The sequence below is a fragment of the Tenrec ecaudatus genome, chromosome 6, assembly GCF_050624435.1.
Source record: "Tenrec ecaudatus isolate mTenEca1 chromosome 6, mTenEca1.hap1, whole genome shotgun sequence".
Taxonomy (NCBI): Eukaryota; Metazoa; Chordata; class Mammalia; order Afrosoricida; family Tenrecidae; genus Tenrec; species Tenrec ecaudatus.
In genome coordinates this window covers 16,704,354-16,725,463 of record NC_134535.1, presented here as the reverse complement: position 1 = coordinate 16,725,463, position 21,110 = coordinate 16,704,354, and the positions used below count along the sequence as shown (strand labels likewise).

The 21,110-nt window shown below is 51.7% G+C and overlaps 1 protein-coding gene across 2 annotated transcripts in view; it reads right to left on the bottom strand.

Moving 5' to 3' along the window:
- LARGE1 (LARGE xylosyl- and glucuronyltransferase 1) overlaps positions 1–20,855 on the bottom strand; it is a 646,479-nt gene extending 625,624 nt beyond the window's left edge. For both annotated transcript variants that reach the window (XM_075551019.1, XM_075551018.1), the window contains exon 1: positions 20,355–20,855. The gene's annotated coding sequence lies outside the window, so the exon portion shown is untranslated. The remainder of the gene's footprint in view (positions 1–20,354) is intronic.
- Positions 20,856–21,110: the final 255 nt, after the last annotated feature.

Sequence of the window (21,110 nt, the reverse complement as noted above, 5' to 3'; positions counted from 1 at the left end):
GGGGGCTGGAGTGGCCATGTGCTTTTGGCTTTGCCCACAAGAGTCTTGGCTTAGGGCAGCCTCTTCTGCCATCCTCCAAAACAGTCATAAAACCCGAAGCCTACCTGAGACTGCTTCAGAGATGCCATCCTCTGTAAAAGAACAGTGCCACGATCCCAACAAGGCAGCACTGAGCCCAGGACACACGAGGCCCAGGTGCCAGCTCTCCGGTGCCAGGCATTCAGGCGAGCCTACCACCAGTCGCCGTCTCTGCCCTCTGCCTCCCCTGACTCTTCTAGAAGGCCACACACCACGCCCGGACAGCACTCGCTGCCTGAAGCAGCTTGCTTCCTTACTAATCTCTGTTTCAAAGCAGGCAGGTCTACACAATTATATTTCAATAAACAACAGGCATCCTCAGAAACAGAAAACAGCAACTGGAACTAAGTCATTTTTAATCTTTTAATAAAGAAAACTGTAAAATGAGTAGTCTTTACACACACACACACACACACACAAACACACACACACACACAACACAAAGTAAAGGGTTCTCTGTCGTTTCCAGAAAAGAGTTTGAGATGGCCAAGCAGGGAAGGGGAGGTGTCCCTGGGGTGTCTGTTGCATTGGGAAGCTATTGGCTAGTGGTGACCAGGGAGGGGCTCCTGGGAGAGGAAACAGGTTTGGAAGACGGGCCCTGCCGTCTGTTGGATGTGAACTCAAGCTCTCAGGGTTAACCATCTTCCTCTGACTTGAATTCCTTGCCCCGTTTCTCTTCAGGAACCATCCCTAACCCTTCTTTCAAAGGAATTCAGGAAAAGCTCCACCTCCAACTCCCCGATAGAGATCTAGGCCAGGCTCCAGCTGCTCATGACCTTGCTGAAATGTCACTGGGAGGACTGAGGTGTGCCTGACCCGGGCCATGGGACTTTCCACTGCCTCACATGCACGGGAAAGCTGGGCAATGAATGAGGAAGACGGAAGAAGAATCGATGCATTTGGATTTCGGTGCTGGAGAAGGATCTTGGATGTGCCGTGGACCGCCACGAGAGTGCATCTGTCGGGGAGGACCCCCAGCTAGCACGCTCGCTCCTTCAAAGTAAGGATGGCGTGACGGTGACTCACGTGCTCTGGACATGTTGTCACCAGGAGAGAACAGTCCCTGGAGAAGGACGTCCTGCTTGGTAAAGCAGAGGGGCATCGGAAAGGAGGAAGGCCTTCAAGGAGATAGATTGACACAGTGGCTGCAACGAACAGACTCAGGCCTAGAACAATTGTGGGGGTGGCATAGGACTGGGCAACGTCTCTGTTGTCTTAGAGCAGTGGTTCTCAACCTTCCTAATGCCGCGACCCTTTCATAGTTCCTCACGTGGTGGTGACCCCCAAGCATAAGATGATTTTCATTGCTACTTCATCACTGTCATTTTGCAACTGTTATGAATCGGGCGACCCCTCTAAAGGGTTGTTCCACCCCCAAAGGCGTCGTGACCCGCAGGTTGAGAACCACTAGACTAGAGGGTCGCTATGGGCCAGTACCAGTTCGCCGGCATCTAACCACAAGCAAGCTAACCAGAATCATGCTGAGGGCATTTTCCAAATCGACGGGGACAAAGGCATCCCCGGTGTAAAACGATGAGCATGCTCATCTAACCAGAAGGCTAGAAGTTCAAGTCTGCAGACCAATGCCTCGAGAAAAGATCACTGACCTGCTCATCTATTTTAAAAAAGCAGCTGTTGAAGACCGTATGTAAATGGTAAACACTTTGTTATATCCATAGTTACCATGATAAAAAGGGGGAGAAGGGTGGCGTGGAGATAGAAAATGGAATTAACTGACATACAAAAAAAATATCCTAAAGGGTAACATTCTATTCTGACACAAGCAGGGGTCACGGTGTGTCAGAATCAAGTTGTAGATACCTCGTTATTAGGACAAGGATTTGAGAGTGAGACAGGTAGATGCACCCCTGAGCTTCCTGGGAGCTACCTTCACTATCCAATGGGGACCGTCTGCCGGAGAAGACCAGCACAGGAGAAGGCGGAGGGGCGAGGTGATGGCACTGTTTGTGGGTGTGGGTGGAGGAGTCCTGCTTGATGCCGAAGCAGAGAAAGTCCTGTTGTTTTTGCTTAAAGGCAGTGTGGATTAGGTCTCTCTCTCTCTCTCTCTCTCTCTCTCTCTCTCTCTCTCACACACACACACACACACACACACACACACACACACACGGGAGTTTCTTCTGGCTCCTGGAAAAGTCACGTGTGTGGAGTAGAGCTGGTTCTCTGGGGTGCTCTCTTCCTTTCTGGCTCTCACTCCTCCATTCCAGCTCTTCCTTCTCTCTCTCTCTCTCTCTCTCTCTCTCTCTCTCTCTCTCTCTCTCTCTCTTCCAAATCTTCAAGAACCCATCAGAGTACTTTGTTCTACATGAACGCATGTGGAACTACACGTGTAAGAATTTCACCAAGATTTAAACTGTTTACGGACACTGCATATGATTTCAAGGACGCTTCATCAGCTTGCATGTACGAGCTTCGGGGGCCTATTAATATCCAGGATATTCTATGGGGGAAAAAAGGATGGGCTCTTCAAGCTTTCTGCAAATTCTGAAATTTGAAAAACTACCCACCACCCCCCTTGCATATTTTTAGGCTGACATCTAAAAATTTCATCACCACTTCAATAGTTTCTAAGGACGCAATTACACAGCCCATCATAAACATGAAACACTGGCAATTTGATATCCATCATTCCTTTTTAAAATTCAAGAGCACATTGTTTTTTTTTAAGACCTGAAGATTTCATATTGTCCCTTCACATCAGAAAGGAGGCCCCAATCTGGAGGCCAAGACTCAAGATCATTTTTTAAAAGTTCAGGCTTGGAGGTGGGACAGACCACACTGGTGGAAGTCAAGATGGCTACCCTGAATTCCACCGTTCAGGTGGGAAACCCTTTCCTCCCCCTGGTCCAGTTTGCAGCCACACAATAGACAGGTCCATGAGCGGAACAGCAGTAAGACCAGGGAGGTAAGCACACCTTAGAAGACAAGGTGCATGGGCCTAGGGAAGGAGGAGGAAAGAGAAAGGGGAACACAGGGAGCAAGTGGGGTGACTGGTGGGACACGGTGGGATTGCAGCCAAGGGCATGAAACAAAAAGCGCATGAAGTGTTGAGCGGAAAACTGATGAGATCTGTAAATCTTCACCCAATCGCACGCATGCACACACACACACACACACACACACACACACACACACACTTAAGAGTTCAAAGAAGAAAAATAAAAGAAGTCCAAATCTACTGTTTCTAGCACCCAGCTTAGTAATTACATGTTGGGCTGCTAAGCACAAAGTCGACAGTTCGAAACCACCAGCCATTCAACAGGAGAAAGAGGAGGCTTTCTACTCCCGTAAAGAGTTAGTCTCGGAAGCCCACAGGGGCAGTTCTACTGTGTTTTACGGGGTCACAATGAGTCATAATCAGCTTGATGACAGGGAGATTGAGCAGTTTTTTACTTTTTGTGTGCCAAAGATGAACCTACAGCACTGTCTTGATCAAGAGATAGTTCCCACACACGCATCCAAACTCAGTGTCCCTTGGGGATTTTATACCCATAGCCACGAACGTATGAGATGCCTGCCCGGTAAGAAATTCACGGTTATAAAATGGAGACGGAAGACGAGGAAAGGCAGGTGGAGGGAAGAACCTGGCCTGAGGGGTAGCTGATGCTACGGAAGGGTAGACAGTGCATGGGTGAGGGGAATCTCTGAAGACAGACTCTGCAAAACCACACACAGCTGCACACTCCTTGAAAAGTCTTCATGTCGCCCCGAGCCCAAACCAAGCTCACTGCCATCAGATCAATTCTGACCTATAGTGATTCTACAGGACAGGGAAGAACTGCCCTGTGGGTGCCCTGAGACTGTAACTCTTTATGGGAATACAAAGCCTCAGCTTCCCCCTGTGGAGCAGCTGGTGGTTTTGAACTGCTGATCTTGCGATTAGTAGCCCAACATGTAACCACACCACCATCAGGGCTGCTCATATCACCACAAGAGTACGTCCATTCCAGGGTTGAGACACCTGGAGTCTGTCCAATTCAGTCTCTTGAGCAAATAATCTCCTCTCTGAACCTCTGCTTCCCCAGCTGTATAATGGAAAGACTCAGCTCAGAGGATTAGAGTGAGAGGATCGAGTCCCAGCATCTAAGTAAAGCACGTAAGACATATTCAGTACCCAGTTCCAGCGTGCTGTGCTGCGGTGGCAGGTGTCACAGGGATGCTAGAAGCTACACTGTTGCATACACCAACGGGGCACCCATGGCAGACAGGCTTCATGGCGCTTCCAGACTGTGGCAGACGAGGCTCTATTCCTAATAATGTGCCCATGAAAACCTGATGGATCAGAGCAGAAGATTGTCAGACTTGCCTGCTTTCGACATGCCATCGGAAGAATTGATCCCTGAAGGCCAAAACATTAAAATAAAATAAACTCACTGTATCGAGTCCACTGTCTCTCTTACTGACCCGTTAGGGCAAAGAACAACAAGCCTTGTCAGTTACCAAGGGGGTGAATTTCTTATGATTAACTGGGAGGTAATCCATGTATCATATCCTTGCATAGTTCAATCATGTCAAGAAGAATTACACAATTGCTACCACACTCAGTTTCCATTCTTTTTCTTCCTGGACTCCTGGACATCATCTCCATTTTACCCGCTCCCCGCCCCCACTGCACCCCTCCCCTTGAAACCTCTATTCTACTTGCTGTCCCTATAGGTTCATCGATCCTGGGTTTCATGTAATAAAAACATATAACATAGATTCAAGAGAGTGACCTCTCATGGCATAACACCTCTGAGAGTGGTAAATCTTTACAGCAGTAGAAAACCTCCTCTTTCTCCCACAGACCAGCTGGTAGTTTCGAACTGCTAACCTTGCAGTTAGAAACCCAAATTGCAACCCACAAGGCCACCAGACAGCCAAGGAAGATATAGTTGACCATGGGTACAACGAGACGTACAAGGGCTACAACAACGGACTCAAACAAACTGTCAGTCTGGAGGCTGACTGAGGACCGGGCAGTACTGAGTTCTGTTGAACACCATGAGCTGGTGTTGACCCGACAGCAGCTGACTATCTTATCTATATAGTTCTTCCCCCAGGTTTTAAATATCAGTCATCAGAACCCGAGAAGGAAGGGTCTCTTTTCTCACACTTGCCCTAGGGCTCATGTTCCTCACCTGCCAGAGCCCACACTTCTAGGGAGGGAAAGAAACAAGACAGAGAGGAGCCCTGAGTGATCGTAGGCAAGCCTTTACCTTCAGGATCTCTGCGGATGCTCCATTCAGGTCTAAGAGGAAGACGGTGGCCCTGTCCTCAGAACAGAAGAATTGATCATTTTCGTCTTTTCCCCAAGCTTGGCCACACCACAGGAGGCAAGAGCAAGCGACGGAGAAATGGAGGAGCTCTGGGTAACAGCAGTAACACCACCAACGTTTGCTGAGTACCTTCTACTAAGCGTAATCCAGAAACATTTTTAATAAGCTCAAAAGTGTTATGTTTCAACAAGAGCTCTGGACAAACCCAATTGCAAGGGGAGTGGGGGTGGGAATGTTATAAGAAATGAGCCCAAACCCATTGCCATCTGCCGTGTCTACTTGGACTCCCAGTTCCCCTAGAGGAGAGAGTAGACCTGTCCTACATGAAGCCCTGGTGGTGTAGTGGTTAAGAGTTGGGCTGTGATTTGCATGGTCAGCAGTTCAAAACCACCAGCAGCTTTGAGGGAGAAAGACTGAGATTTCTACTCCCGGAAAGAGTTACGGTTTCAGAAACCCACAAGGGATCACTATGAGTCACTATCAACTCAAAGTCAGTGAGAGACCTGGCCTACAGGGCAGTGTTTCCCAAAGCGGGCAGTACTGCTCCCTCGGGAGCACTAGACCAAGTCAGGGTCAAAATCATGTACTTACACTTGAACCCGGATTATAAACAATGGTTATGTGTTGGACTAACTGTAAAATCAGCAGTTTGAAACCACCAGCCATTCTGAGGGGGAAAAGAAAAAACGCTTTCTACTCCTGTAAAGAGTTGGCGTCTCAGAAACCCACAGAATGAGTTTGGTTTTGGGTTTTATGGGCTCTAGGGCACAAATTTTGAGTGATTTTCTTTCTGAAAAGGGGGTGGTAGAATAAATAACTTTGAGAACCTAGGCTAGCGTGTTCCTGAGCAATGGTTTTGCACTGGACTGCTTACCAAAAATCCAGACGTTCAAACGCACCAGCCCCTGTACAGGAGAGAAGAGTGATGCGGCAATCTGCTTCAGCTCGGGTCACAGCCATGGACACCCTGTGGGGGCAGCTCTACCCTGTCTGACTGGTCCATGAAGAGCCCGGATGAACCGGACAGCAGCAGGAGTCAAGCCAGCAGGCATCTTGACGGAAGCAGGCTGCCACACATTTCTCCCAAGGAGTGGCTGCTTGAGTTTGGATCCCTGGCCGTATAGGTCACAGCCAAGCGCTTTACCACTGCACCACCAGGGTTCCTCATCGAAAACTAAGACCCAGAAAACTCATTCCTCACAGTGCACTGTCAAATGGCTCTGGAAAAGCAGTGGGGCACTGTGAACCCCAGAAGCACTGCCCCCACGCAAGTTTGGGAAAGTTTGCTAGGGGCTGTAGCACATGAAACCCCAGAGCACTGTGGGGTTCACCTGTCACACCTCTCAGGATGCTGAGCAAGTCCATGAACACAGCACCAACGCCTCCCTCACACAGGCAGTGGGACAGAGGGAGCTCACCAGAGACGTGGGGCTCTGAAGGAGAGCTTTGGGCACTGCTGCCCAGCTTCTGCACGCATTGATCTGACTTTCTCTGGGCACGCCCCATCACTGTGCCATATTTTCCCAATCAATAAGAATTGCCATTCTGCAAACGGTTCTCCAAAGACTATGAAGGGCATTAGACTTTGAACAAAACCCATGGCCCCATAGCCCATCCGTATGGCCAGGAAGAGGCAAGCGCACACTCAAAGCTCAGGGTCCCAGTGATGGGTCACGTTCTGACTTGGGATGAAAAAGTGTGTTTGGGGGTGGTGGACAACTCCCAAGGACTACTCTTTCCTATCCAAGAGCCCTGGTGGCGTAATGGTTGTGCACTGGGCTGCTGACTGCAAGGTCGGCAGTTCAAAATCATCAGCTGCCCCATGGTAGAGAGATGGGGCTTTCTAGTCCCGTAAAGAGTTACAGTCTCGAAAACTCACAGGGGCAGTTCTGCCCTGTCCTATGTGGTCCCTTTGAGTCGGCTTAGACTCGATGGCCAAGAAGAACAAGGTAATTGAAGAGAGGAGGAGGAAGTAGAAGGCAAAAAAATAAAATAATAAAATTAAGAAAAGCAGGGCGGCCCTGTGGCAATGAAAACAGATTGGATAGAAGTGGTGGAAATGGTTAGCAGCAGAGTAGCAGAGAAGATGTCTGAGGAGGAAAAGAAGGAAGTGAGGACAAAAGGATTCCTCAGATACACAGCTCCAAGATTTAGCCCTTGAGGACATGCACGGAAGCTGTTTCTGAGTCTGAAGAACTGACAGGGGTCCCTTCTCCACCACCGCCCAATGATCAGTGCACTCAAGGAAGGTACATTCTAGAAACTGGTGGAGGGACATGGATTCTCTCCACCACCCAACTGCACCAGTCTGTCCACGGTGGTGGCCTGAATGATGCTGGGTGCTGAAAGGCAAGCCAGCAGGGTTTCAAATGCTAGCAGGATGCACCAAGGGCGGGCAGGTGATGGCAAAGCTTCCAGACTGAAGGCAGACTGAGAAGACCCAAGCTGACGCACAGAAACCCTGCAGACGGCAGGGCTGGAAAGTGAACTGTCTGGGTTGGAAAAGCATTCAGAACGCAGTTGGCAACAACCATGGACTTAGCTTTCCGATCGATGGCAGAGATGGCCATTCCTCTGTCCACCGGCTGTCCTGAGTCAGTGCCGACTGCGAGGCAGTGAGCAGCACGCCTGCTCTACCCACAGAATATCTTCAAAGCCCATTCCCACCAGCACTAGCAGCCCCTGCCGCTCAGCAAGAAAGGGCCGCATGATGCTTGGAATGTCACATTCCGGTGTACCCAAGATAACAACATCCAACGCAAAGTCAAATCCATGGCCAGCGAGTCGATTCCGACTCATGGCAACCCCACAGGACAGGGCAGAACCACTCCTACGTAGGGTATCTGAAACTGTCCATCTTCCCAGAAGCCAAGTACCTCATCTTTCCCCTGTGGAGCAGCCGGTGGGTGGGGAACCACCGAGTGCTCCTCAAGAGAACAACAGTAACAGCTCTTTATTGGACACGTATATGTGCTGGGCTTACAGAGAGATGCTGAAGATCGCTGGACTCAACAGAGCGGCCTTCACTGAAAGGCCCCGTGCTCTAGCAAGACAGCAGCAGGGTCTCAGGAATCCGGGTTGGGGGGCAGGGGAGGCTGCTGTGTGTCAGCGGGGCCAACACGAGGAGGTACACAGTTCCAAAATAGGGCAAATCGCCTGAGCTCAGATCGGAAGGAAAAGGAATGAGGTTCCCCAGCAGAAAAGGGAGCAAGAGTTGACCAGACCGGAGAGAAGTTTGCACGGGGACAGGTTTCGAGGGGAAATCGTGGGAGAGAAGAAGAATCAGCTAGCGATGGGTGACCCGAGGAACTAGGGGTGGGTGGGAGGAGATGGGGCTGCAGGGAACGGCAGCAGTCAGATCACACCAAGCTGTGTGGGTCCTGATAAGAAAGATGGATGTGCACCAGTAAGGGCAAGTGCATTGAGCATTCTAGAAAAGCTCTCGGTCCTTAAAGACGGAACATGAAGACTATCCACAAGGGACTGAAAGGAGCGGCACCATGTCATACCCACCACCCAGCAGTTCTGTGAGCACCAAGGCCTGGCCACCTGTCCCCCAAGGACGGCCACCCAGGATGCCCTATGGGGCAGCTCGACGCTGCCGTGAACTGCCTGGTCCAGAAGGCACAAACCACAGCAACATAAGGGACTGGGTTCTCCTACTTGAAAGTTTCTGGTTTCCAGAGGGCTCAGTGCCACCATTGAGCAAAGTGTGTTCTGTAACATCACAGCAAGGGCCTCCCCGACGCAGAGCCACGCACACTCCTCCCCCCTGCCCTCCCTTCTGACGCAGAGGCACGCACCACCCCACCCCTCAACACAGAGGCGCATCCCCTCTCCCCCACGCAGAGGCACTCACCCTCCCCCACCCCTTCCTTTCCCAGATGTCCAAGCCCCACTCACCCTGTTCCTGGCTCGTCACCCTGCACTCGGAGCCCCTCGGGGGCAGGCAGACTTGTCTCCATTACAGCCCTCACTCGTTGCCATCCATGAGGAGAGAGAAGTTACTCTTAAACAGACACTCAGGACAGAGGCTCCCGCGGGAGTCTTTTCACACAAGCTCCCTCCCCAGCCCAGCTGCGGGCCAAGGGAGAGGGGGTCACTTTAAGAATTGCTGCTTGTGTCACAAGCAGACATTGCTCCAAGGAGGCCAGTGTCCAGTGGGCAATGAATGCCATCTCAGACTTCAGTCTCTAACAAACCAGGCTGAGGCAATGGTTGGGATGAGAGAGAAGTCCAAAAGCTCCTCTCTGTCTCTGTGCTACTGGAACAGGCCCAGCCCAGTGGCTTTTAAATGTCATATGCAGGCGTCCAAAGGCCCCAGCCTCTTACTTGCTCTGCTCCCATCTGTCCCCCATGCTGCGTTTATATGCGCCACCTTCTCAAACATCTCCCTCCATCCCCAAATCCTACAGCCCTAACCTCGTTTGTCAGCTTTACCTCAAGCTCTTTGCTAACAGAAGCCTGACATGCTTGATACTCTGAGCCACGAAGCGGGGGAAGTGTTGGGCTACTACCCACAGGTCTACAGTTCGAGCCCACCACTCTACACAGACAGGGTCACTCTGAGTCAGAATTGACTTGATGGCAGTGGGTTTGAACCGCAGACCTGGCCATCAGCAGTTTATCTCTTCCTCAACCCAGCCTGGCTGGCCACTTCACAGTTAGCTGTTGCTGTCAAGTTGTCCCTGTACACATGGGGGCCCCATGCACAATGGGGGCTCCCCCACCCCCAGGCAGGATGGCTCACCATCAGCCCATGGTCAGTTGGTGAGGGACAGCTGTGGTTCACAGGGGTACCACTGGTTGAGCAGCCTCTTCCTAGTCTGTCGGAATGCAGACGCAGCACCGAAACCCGCCCAGCATCCCATCCACCGCTTCCAATGGTGGAACAGTGGTGCTGGACAGGAGATGGCTGGCAGGAAATAGAACCCAGGTCTCCTGTAAGGAAGGTGGGAATTCTACCACTGAGCCAACTCGATGTCTCCCTAAACTGGCATGTCCCCCTACCCTACTTTCAACTTCACATTTCAGGTTTCGACTCTCCTGTGTCGAAGGACCGGGTTCAAACCACAGCACCTCCACTGAGTGTAAGTGGCTGCAGTCAGCCCCCTTCTCTGGCTTTCCCGCAAATTGGAGGCTCCACGGTGCACAGGCCTCCACTGTCCTCACAGCCTCACCACTTCCACGTTCAAAGGGTGAAGCTTGAACGGCTCGCTTCACCCTTCCTTCCGTTAGGGCTGTAACTCCTCACGCATGTTGTTCAATCTCTCCAACGATGTTCCTTAAGGGCAAGGACAGCTTTCAACTTAATTCAATAAATGTTTATTGAAGGATTCTTAAGAGCTAAGCTTGATTAGCCGAGCATACCCTACAGCCCTTAAGGAGTTGACACACAGAGGGAGGGACTGAGAAAACCCGCTACCTCCGGAGTCGGACAGGGACTCGCCCTACAGGGCACACTAGAACCGTGCACAGGGCTTCAGAGTTTGTAAATCTTTATGGGAGCAGACTGCCATATCTTCCTCCAATGAACCCGCTGGTGGGTTTGAACCTTGGACTTCTTGGTTTGAACATTGGACTTTTGGTTATCAGTGCAATGCTTAATCCATGGAACCACTGTGCTGCTTAGACCAAGAAAAATGCATAGCCAGATAGACACTCAGGAGACCAAGCAGATGACAAGCACAGTGTATATTTTGTTTGTTTGTTTGTTTGTTTGTTTGTTTGTGGAAGCTTTTCATTTTGTCCTGGTAATGTCTCCACCCACCCTACCCTCCTCCCCTATTGACAAGGACCAGGTCTATCATATAATCTCTCATCTTCTCCTGCCAAAGTGGCCTCCAACATCGTGCCCCACTGTCCTTCGCTCATGCTTTTACTAGCACCAACTTCCTGCACTAATTGGGCCCTGGTGGCATCATAGGTTATACGTTAGAGTACTAACTCCACGGTCGGCAGGTCAAAGCCACCAGCACCTCTATAGGAGAAAGGTGAGACTTTCAGTTCCTGTAAAGATTTACGGTTCTGGAAATCCAATGGGCAAGTCTACGCTATCCTATAGAGTCTTTATAAGAAGTCTCCATAAGGCAGAAACTTTATGTCTGTATAAGGCAGTGCTACAGTGACATAATCTCCTGTCAACTTGTGAAGGGGTACAATCTAGCCTGCCAATCAGCCTGTCAATCACAGAGCCAATGATGCCTACGTGTGGGCATGGCCTTCTTCTGAGGATTCTGAGAACTCTGGTGTTCCTCCCTGGAGGTGAGAGACATTCTCTGCTTGGTCTTCTTGCTGACAAGTCACATGGGAGCTACGCTGATGCAGCCAGCGTCCTGGAACTGGAGAAGCCACGTGGAGATCCACGCCAGCATTAAGATACTTCCACACCACTGGATCCACAAGACTTTCTACCCTTTGGCCTGTGATCTTCCTGCATTCGGCATCACTGCATGTGTTATGTGAGTCTAAAGAGGAATCTATAGATTGGTATTGGGCATATGGACTAATATTGGACTTATGGGCTAAATCTGGACTGGACTGGGATGTTTGCTTAATATATAATTACCCTTTATATAAAGTTCACCATTACACACATGAGTGTCTCTGCATTAATTTCTCTAGTCAAGTCAGACTAACACAGGCAGGAACTCAGTGGCAGAGTTTCCTTCATAGAGACTGCTGCCAGGTGTCTGCGAGTGCATTCTGATGCAGGTCAACTGTGCAGGGATTGTGAAGAAGCTCTGTGAAGGGAGGTCACTGCTGGGCCTTCTCCCACTGACCTAGCAGCTGAGCACTTACACGGTGCGCCGCCAGGACTGCTTGCACGAAGACTAGACTGCTGGGCAGAGATGGGGCAATTGCCTGCCCTCTGTGGTCCTCTGTCTAAGCATGCACGCAGGAGGGGCCCGCTGACTGCTGGCTGAATGAGAGAAGGCTCCGTCCTCTGAGTGGGCAGGAGAGCTCTCTCAGGATGAAGATGCATGTTCACGGGATGAAAGCAGCTACACACAGAGTGAGGGTGTGGGGAGAGCGAGATAAGGTGATGGGGTGGGGAAGATGGGGGGGGGGGAGGAACTACATGGGGTTTTTCAGGCAACAGCCAGTAAGCTAGGCAGAGAGAGGGCCAAGAAGAGGCTGGCGAGGCAGGGAAGCCAGGGCTGCAGCCTTGGGAGAGCCAGAGGAAGGGCCTGAACATCAGGGCGGGCAGGCGGGGTTGAGTTAGTGACGGAGGACAGGCCATCTGTACCACTCCAGGGCCTTCTGCATGATGTGACAGTGGCGACATAAGCCTCCATACTCACTGCTATCCCTCCTGGGGCGCCCTTCAATCTGAGGTTCCTCACACCTAGGAGGTGTGGGGTTGAAAAGCTTTTGATGTGTTTGAAAAGCCCTTCGACACCCCCCCCAAACACACACACACACACACACACACACACGGCAAGTGTCCATCAACTAATGTGAAATGCAATCAAGCAGGCATGGGAACATATAAAGCCCACAAAATCATCAACACCCGCTAACGTCGCAAGCCTTGCCAAAGAGAAACCTCTCCCAGCCATCACATTCAACGTTCAACCCAAGGTCCTAACTCGGTGGCACTGAGTCTACTCAGACCCAGAGGGGACCTGTAGGACAGGGTAGAACTGCCTCTGTGGGCTTCTGAGATTGTACCTCTTTACAGGACTAACAAGCCTCGTCCTTCTCCCTCAGAACGGCTCTTGGTTTCAAACTGCTGAGGCTGTCTGTGGTTAGCAGCCCGATGCGTAACCACTATGCAACCAGAGCTCCTTGTCATCCCATTCCTGCCAAAAAACACTCTTTGCCATTGAGTGGATGCCAACTCATACAGGACAGAGAACGGCCCCTGTGGGTTTCCCAGACAGTAACTCTTTATAGGAGTAGAAAGCCTCATCTTTCTTCCTCAGAGCGACTGGTTGTTTTGGACTGCTGACCTTGCAGTTTTAGCAGCTCAACATGTACCCACTACACCACCAGGGCTCCTGCCATCACATCGGGGGTGAGTTAATTTAATGTCTGATCACTATAGCCCGCACATGATGTTATAAATATCCAAATGGTCCTTGGGTAAAAAAGGTTCCCCACAGCAGCAATCAAGGACTAGTCTATTCAAAAGAGGCTTGCTTGTGATAAATCCCCTTTAGGGAAGTGAAAAATCCTTTGGTATCTTCCACCTCAACCACCCACCCAAAGGATGACTGAAATTAGTTGCTTTTGAGATCAGGTTGTATTTGCAAAGTTCTCTTAAAACAGGAAACTCCACTCCTTAGCTTCAACATTGGAACAAACATGTCCCAAACGTGATGCCCCACACACATGCTGACTGCCCCTCCTCCTCACGATTCTGCTTCGTACGTATACCCACGCCTGAGACCAGGGGCTGAGTGGCCAGCACTCTCCCTTTTAGCAAGGCACATGTGTTAGGCTGGGTTGTCTAGAAAACCAGATACAGTGATACTCATCCACATCTAAGAAAGACCCTTATATGACAAGAAGTAACTACATTATCACAAAGGTATCCCAGCCCAGGCCAACACAAGTCCATACGTCCTATGCTAGCCCAGGAAGCAGGAAGAAGGTTGGTGGAGGTGCGGAAGGATGCTGACAATGCTCAGGGAAGCCCACATGGGACCATCCCTGGAGGCAGAGCCCCAGCAGGCAAGACAGCAAAGATGCAGAGAGAGAGGGAGGTTGTGTGTATCTTCTTGTAAGAAGTCCACTCCTCCAAGGAGGTATCATCAGGTTGTGACCTGATTGGCAGGCTGGACTCCACCCCTACACTGTCATGAAAATTCAAGTTGACATAAAAGCAGCACACCTTCTCAGCTAGGAAGACCAGCCATGTCTGGGCAGTTCGTATTTCTGGCTCGAACCTAACACTATTGCCTTTCTGGGTCTAATTCCCTTCTAGAGCGCTCTCCTTCTATACTCCCCAACAGCTCACCAACAAGGTGAGCCACCCCATCCCCCTCAAATGGCAAAGTTCCATCTTCCACGCTGGCAGACCGGGCTTTGCGACATCTTAAATCTCCAACTTTGGTCAACTTCATTTGGAAATAATCCACATTACCAGCATGGAGTTATCAGTAAGCACTTAATTCTGAAGTAGTAGTCAAGGAATGTGGCCGCCTGGGTGATGCAGTGGGTTACTCATTGGACTGCTAACAGAAAGGTGGGTGGTTCAAATCCCCCGGATCCTCCTCAGATGAAAGATGAGGCTGTCTGCTTCCTTCAAGATGGACAGTCTAAGAGACCCTCAGGAATGGTTCTAGTCTGTTCTTTTGGGGCACTGGGAGTCTTAATCAATTTGATGGCAGCGGTGATGGTAGTTGGTGGGTGGCACCATCCACTGAAAGGCTGCCGGTTCAAATCCACCCAGAGGCTCTGCAGGAGAGACCTAGCGACCTGTTTCATAGAGATGACAGCCTAGAAAACCCTACTGCCACACAAGGTCGCTCGGAGTCAAAATCAACTGGATGATACACAGCAGAAGCAATAGCAAAAGTCAAGAAATAATACCGCATTTGGGGCCAACAGGTGCCTATGGAGCTAGCAAACTGAGCAGTCTGTAAGGCGATAAGACCCGTTTCCTGGGCAAGACTGGTCTTTCTATCAGAGGTCTCATGCTGCAGTCTATGTTATGCAGAATCTACAAACCCACAGCAAGGGTCCTGGGGTTCTTCTCTTCAGCCCTCCCACCGGCAGTGTTTTATCGTTCAAGGCAGGGTACACCTCTCAACTGGCCAGGCCTCTTCCCATTGCAGTTAGCAAGCTAGAAAACCTCATTAGTCGCATGACCTTGACCATCAACCAGCTTAGGCATGCACATCCTCAACCCGGGCTCTAAATAGCTAGTTACAAGGCAAACAGTTCAAGGAATGTGTACAGACAGTGCCTAAAGCCCAGAGATGTCAAGAAGTATGCAAACGTCACACAGCAAGCCAACATAGGCTGCATGGTTAGCACCCAGGTCTCCGGATTCTTCTTACACCACCACACCTTCCACACGCCTTCCACTCAACACAGGGATGGATGAGAGGGGCCACAGGAAAACGGGAGTGTGCGTGTACACACACACACACACACACACACACGGCTTCTGATTGTTAACTTCCAATGTTCTGGCTTCAGCTCCTGAAAGCCAAACTGGGATTGGTGCTGAAGGGCGCTGGCTGCAACTGTGATTTTCCATCCTCTGCGGCTCAGTTTCTGTTCTGTCTTCCTTCCTCACCAGATAGTCCCCGTGTCTCACAGAACACACTCGTGTGCAACTACACACGAACACTGAGACATACACGCTCGCAACCTCAATATCATCTCCCCCAGAGAAAGAAAGTGCCGAATGGAAATGATTCAAACACAAGAGCCTTGTTAGCGCTCGACAGGACCGTAACTCTACCCAGAAGCACATCTGACAAAATGCAATTTGTTCTCCCAGAGAAGGGTGGCTTTTTCTTCTTCCCCCGCCCCCACCCCATACTATATCATTTGTCAAGTAACATTGTCATGTTTCCCACTGTTGCATAATCATATAATGAAAGCCCCAGAAGTAATTCATGTACACAAGAGGGCAGACTTACGGCTGATAAGGACCCCTTTCATAATTTGCATTGCTAATACCTTTTTTTAGTTTTAACAGGACAGAAGCAAAATGCTGTATGTCGAAGGCAAATGGACCAACAGGAAATTTCTTTTTCCTTCTGGCTCCAATAGCAGTGCAGGATAATCAGCTAGTATTCCTGGGTCTCAGCCAACAGCCACGCTTGCCACCATTTGAATAGACAGAACCTCAGCAGGGAAACATATTAAATGGTCTCCCTTCTAACGCCCAGTATCCCACTGCCAGCACCTCCCACCTGCCAGCCACACTAATGCCTCAGCTCCCCACACAGGGGACACAGCTTCGGGTTTCCAGGATGCTCTTTCTGCTCAGGACCCTCTTCTTCTGCTTCCTGTGATAAACCCACACCCCTGCAAACGGGAACACCTCAGTTGCCCTTAAAGTCAGTTCCTAACTTGATAGTTCCCAGCATGGGGTCAAGTTGCACTGCCTGCTGCTCCTAAAAGGTGACAAACAAAATGCTTAGCCTCAGCACAATGCAAGGCACCTGCCACCCAGCAGGCATTCAAGGAAGGTTGGCTGAATTCAAAGGAGAGGCATCCTTTAAAATACACTCTGTCAAGTATCCTGTAAAATGCTTACTGGCCTCCACCCCTCAAAAAACCCAGCTCACAGTCATTAAATCCATTCTGACTCATCATGAACCCGACAGAACAGAATCCAAGTGTCCCTGAGGGTGTCCTGGACTGTGACTCTTGATGAGAGCAGAAAGCCTCATCTTCCTCCAAGCGAGTGGTTTTGAACTGCTAACCTTACAGCTAACAGAGTAACCCAACACGCCACCAGGGCTCTGGCCTTCATCTACTGACACTGGCTCTCCAAATGCCCATTCGGCATGAGAGATGCCGAGGCCCAGCACCTCTGGATGACACACACTCCTGATGAGAGCAGCTCACCTGGCAAGCAGCTGTGTCACCAAAAGCGGCTTCAATGGCAGGATGCTTGGAGCCCTCAGTCCCCCTGGGCCGGGTCACGGGGAGTGTGTCCTCTGCAGTGTTTTGCACAGAGGCCCTGGGTGCTATGATCATTTAACACACTCATCTGCCAATAAATAGCGTGGTGGCTTAAGTCCACCCTGGTGGCACCGTGGGTTACGTGTTGGGATGTGAACGGTAAGGTCAGTAGTTCAAAACCACTAACTATTCCATGAGAGAAAGGCAAGGCTCTCTACTTGCGTCACAGTCATGGACACCCATAGGGGCAGTTCTACTCTGTCATAAGGTCGTTAGGAGAATCAATCCAATAGTGAGTCCCGGGGTTCTTTTGTTTTTGTTTGGGGGAGAGGCCCTATATCAATTTCTGAAAAATCAGCCATTGGGAAGAACCCAGTGGAGCACAGTCCACATCTACAAACGCAGGCTCCCACAAGTCCGCCAACAGCAAACGGTCCTAAAGTAGGCCAGCATCCGGCATCTGGCTTCAATGTCCTATTGGGTCTCTCCCACTTGCCTCCCTCACAACCACCCCATAGGACCATGGCGCCTGTCTTCTCCCAACAGTTTCCATTCTTAGGTGCTCCGTCACAAATTTAATTGCCTTTACCTGCTCTGCTCTACTCTCTTCTCCTAGACTGCACTGACCCGACAAGAATCAACCTGTGAAGCCTTAATAGCAGAAACAAAGCTTGCTTGAGGCTGGCCATTTTCCCTTAAGCTGTAGCAGTAGCTCCCCGTCAGCCCCCTAACCATGCAGCTCTCTACAACTCTGCGCAAAGGGTCCCGAGTGCGGACAGCCAGACCCCAAGAACACAGGGGAATGCATCCCCTCCTGCCATTCTCTGGTTCCAGGCCTTGGACCTAATTCTACCTGCTGAATCGGTGACATGTATGCCCCTGCTCCTGCTAGTGTTCTGAGCTGAACAACCTCTCTTGGGGGGCTCTGCCAGCTCCCCTCGGGAGCCAGCTTTGATCAGCTTCACCCCTGCAGACAAGCATGGGGCTGTGGGGTTTTGTTCTTCCGGGAATTCAAATGCTACCTCAGTTCAGCCGAAAGAATCCTGGCACTCAAGACTGACTAAGCGCTTGTACCTCGTAAGTGGAAGCATAGCCCCACTGTCTCTGGTAAGGCTCACACTGTGTGCACACAAGGAGTGTGCCTGGGTACAGAGATGACAAGGGAGTATTAGGAGTTTAATGATGGATCGAGACTAGAGAGGCCCAGAAGTGGTAGGATCTTAACTGAAAGGGTATTTCAGCCAGAAAGTTAAAAGGGGGAAGTATTCCTGACAGTCACAGGGATTGAAAGTTCACCTGTGTAATTCCCAAAAGCAGGGATGGCAGAAAGTTCTGCCTTCCCAACAATGACTGCCCCCAACAGCCTTGAGATACCAACACCTCCAGTAGGAAGTGAGCAAACCCATCGCTTCAGAAGGCAGTGGGAATCCACTCCCCAGTGCAAGTGCATACTGGTCCCCAACAAGCTAGGTTCGCAGGCCCGAAGATAACACCCTGCTTGATAACGGGGGTCCTCGAGTTTTCTTCACTGATGGTGAAACAGAAAACTAGTCCTCCCAGTGTCCTGGCCACTGTAGGAGGCAGAGAAACGGGACAACCTGCCTTGTAGCCCCCTGCATCCCACATCAACTTGACAGCCCGCAATGCACCTACCTTCACATTAGTGAAGAAACCTACCTTCACAATAGTGGCTACTGCCTGGCTCTCTCCACTCCCAGATAGAATCTATTCTTTAAAAAAAAAAACACACACCTCTCTCTTCTACTACTCTCTCTCACCACTCCTGAAAATCCACTCAGATCACAATCTTGATAACCTTTGCCTCTCTGTTCAAGTGAGTTTTCTCGCTGGTCTTGAATTAACAGGAAGCCAGGCATGATAAATGTGTTCTCTACAAGCCATTTTCGGGAAGTTTAAGCATTCTTGAAATAGAAAGGTGTGCAAAGATAAATGTGAAACCGGTAGGGCCAGGTTCTTCTCCCCCCACCCCTGGGTGAGGGCCTGGCCTGCCTAGGAGTAATTGATGTCACATGCTCCTGAGAGGCCTGAAGGGAAATCACCAGCGGATCCTGCCTAATATCCAACACTCCCTATCTTAAACCTCTCAGAGCTGACCCCAGAGGTGCGAGGGCAGGTGAGAGAGAGTGAAAATGCTCCTGAAGTGACAGGATCCAGGAAGGGAATTAGCTCTTCTCCTTCCACCTTCCCCAATGAAGTGACATGAGCACCACTGCCATCCACCCACCCCCGGGAACACAGCAGGAGGTCCCGTGAACACAGGTTCCGGTGAACACAGCAGGAGCATGGAATCTTTTGGGGGAAGCAAAGGGGGTGGGGTGCTTATATAAGACACTAACACTGTAAAACTTCCTGCAACCTGCTCTGCTCCCTCGGGAGATCATTTTCATGGAGTGGGTGACAAAGTTCACGGGGGCAAAATTCAGCAGAAATCCCTGCTACCACGAGGGACAGACGTCAGCTCAGGTACACAGCGGGGAGAGTCTCTATCGCTGCCGCCACTGCCATCAAACAGGGTCACCCAGAGGATGGAGTCAGTGTGCGGGAGGCAATCTGCTCCCTCCGAGGTGACCCATTTAAAATCGGAGTGTTCCCGGGGAAGCTTGCGAGTCTAATACATTTCCAACAGGCGAGGGCATGCTCGTAGAACTGTCGCTCCCTTCCGAGGAAAATGTAAAAGATGGTCATCAGACAAACAGCAAAAGAACTCCGGGGCACTCAAACTTCGGAGCTGGTCACTCTACCCTCCAGAAGCAGTGATATTTACTCAACTGTCAGGCTCTCTGTCCATTGAGCGCTTGCTCCTCACAAGCAGCTTTGTCTACTAGGGCTGGCGTGCTGGTTGGACGTCCCTGTCCCCTGCCTCCTCCCCCTCCCAATTCCTTGCCACTTACTCTACCCCATCACAGAGGGTCGTAAAAGTTGTGCCTGCTCGGCTCAACACCGGCCTCGGCTCCCTGAAACAGGGCGCAAAGAAAACTTCTTCCCCAACATCACTCCAGGAAAAGCGAGCAGGGCTGGCCAAAAGGGACCATCTGCTGTGAGCACAACCGGTGCTCCAAAGCACAGGTGGCTGGCGGATGGGAAATAGCTAGGGGTGCAGAAGCGTAGTCTCTCTAAGTTAAAGGGGAACTTCAGGCTCTCACTAGGTATAGGGCGCGTCCTAGAGAGATGAGAGACTCAGAGGCATCTACCTCCTCCGGCCTCTCTGGGCAGCTCCAGGCCCAGGCAAAAGACACCGGACCTACCCTGCCTCTCTCCCTCTCCTCCAACATCCCGAGTTTAGGAATACCAGCCACAGGTTCAGAGAACTTGTCAGGCACCGCGTGCTAGGATGGCCCCCCTCCCGCCCCCAGCCTCAGCTCTTGAGCACCCCTGGGTTCTTACCTTGACGGTGGCTGCTGCCAGGCAGGAGCAGACGCGGAAGAACTGGGTGGCGGCAGGGCCACCTAAGAGGGGGCAGGGGTTCTAGGTCGGGGTCCTAGCAGGTGCTGTCCTAGTTCGATTAGTGGTGTCCAGCGCAGACTTCGGGGCGGCCCTCCCAGCCTGCTCCAAACGCCCCCGGGCAGGGTCTGGGCGCCCCAGCAGAGCTCTTTTCCCTTCTTCCTCTGACTCGGAAGCGGCCGGCGCCGCCTGGAGCTGCTCTCTGCTCCCGGAACTCTTCCGAAACCGGGCACCCTGCACCGACAGGGGCCGGGCTCCTGCCTCCGGCTGGAGAACCGCGGACAGCTTCCAGGACGGGCTCCTCCTCCAGCGCCCCAGAGCTTCGCCCCTTTAGGGCAGGGCCTGCCCGCTCCCGCCCGAACCGGAGGAGCGAGCGCGGCCGCGCCCCCAGCCTCGGGGCGCCCGGCTCCCGAGCGGCGGCGGCGGCGGCGGGGCAGGGCGGACCGGCTAGGAGCCGAGCTCCGCGGAGGGGTGGGGTGGGGGGGAGGCTGCAGCCGGCCGCGCGCCCCCTCCCCCCGGCCTGCGCCGCCCGCCCGCCCGCCGCTCGCGGGAAGGAGGCTCTGGAGAGGGCCGCGCCCCGGCCTGGGGCGCGGGGCCGGGGCGCGGGGCAGGGAGAGGCGCCCCGGGAAGGTCACCCGAGCCGAGGCGCGGCGATCCGAGCGCCGCGCGGTGGGTGCGGGGCACCCAGGCGGCCGGCCC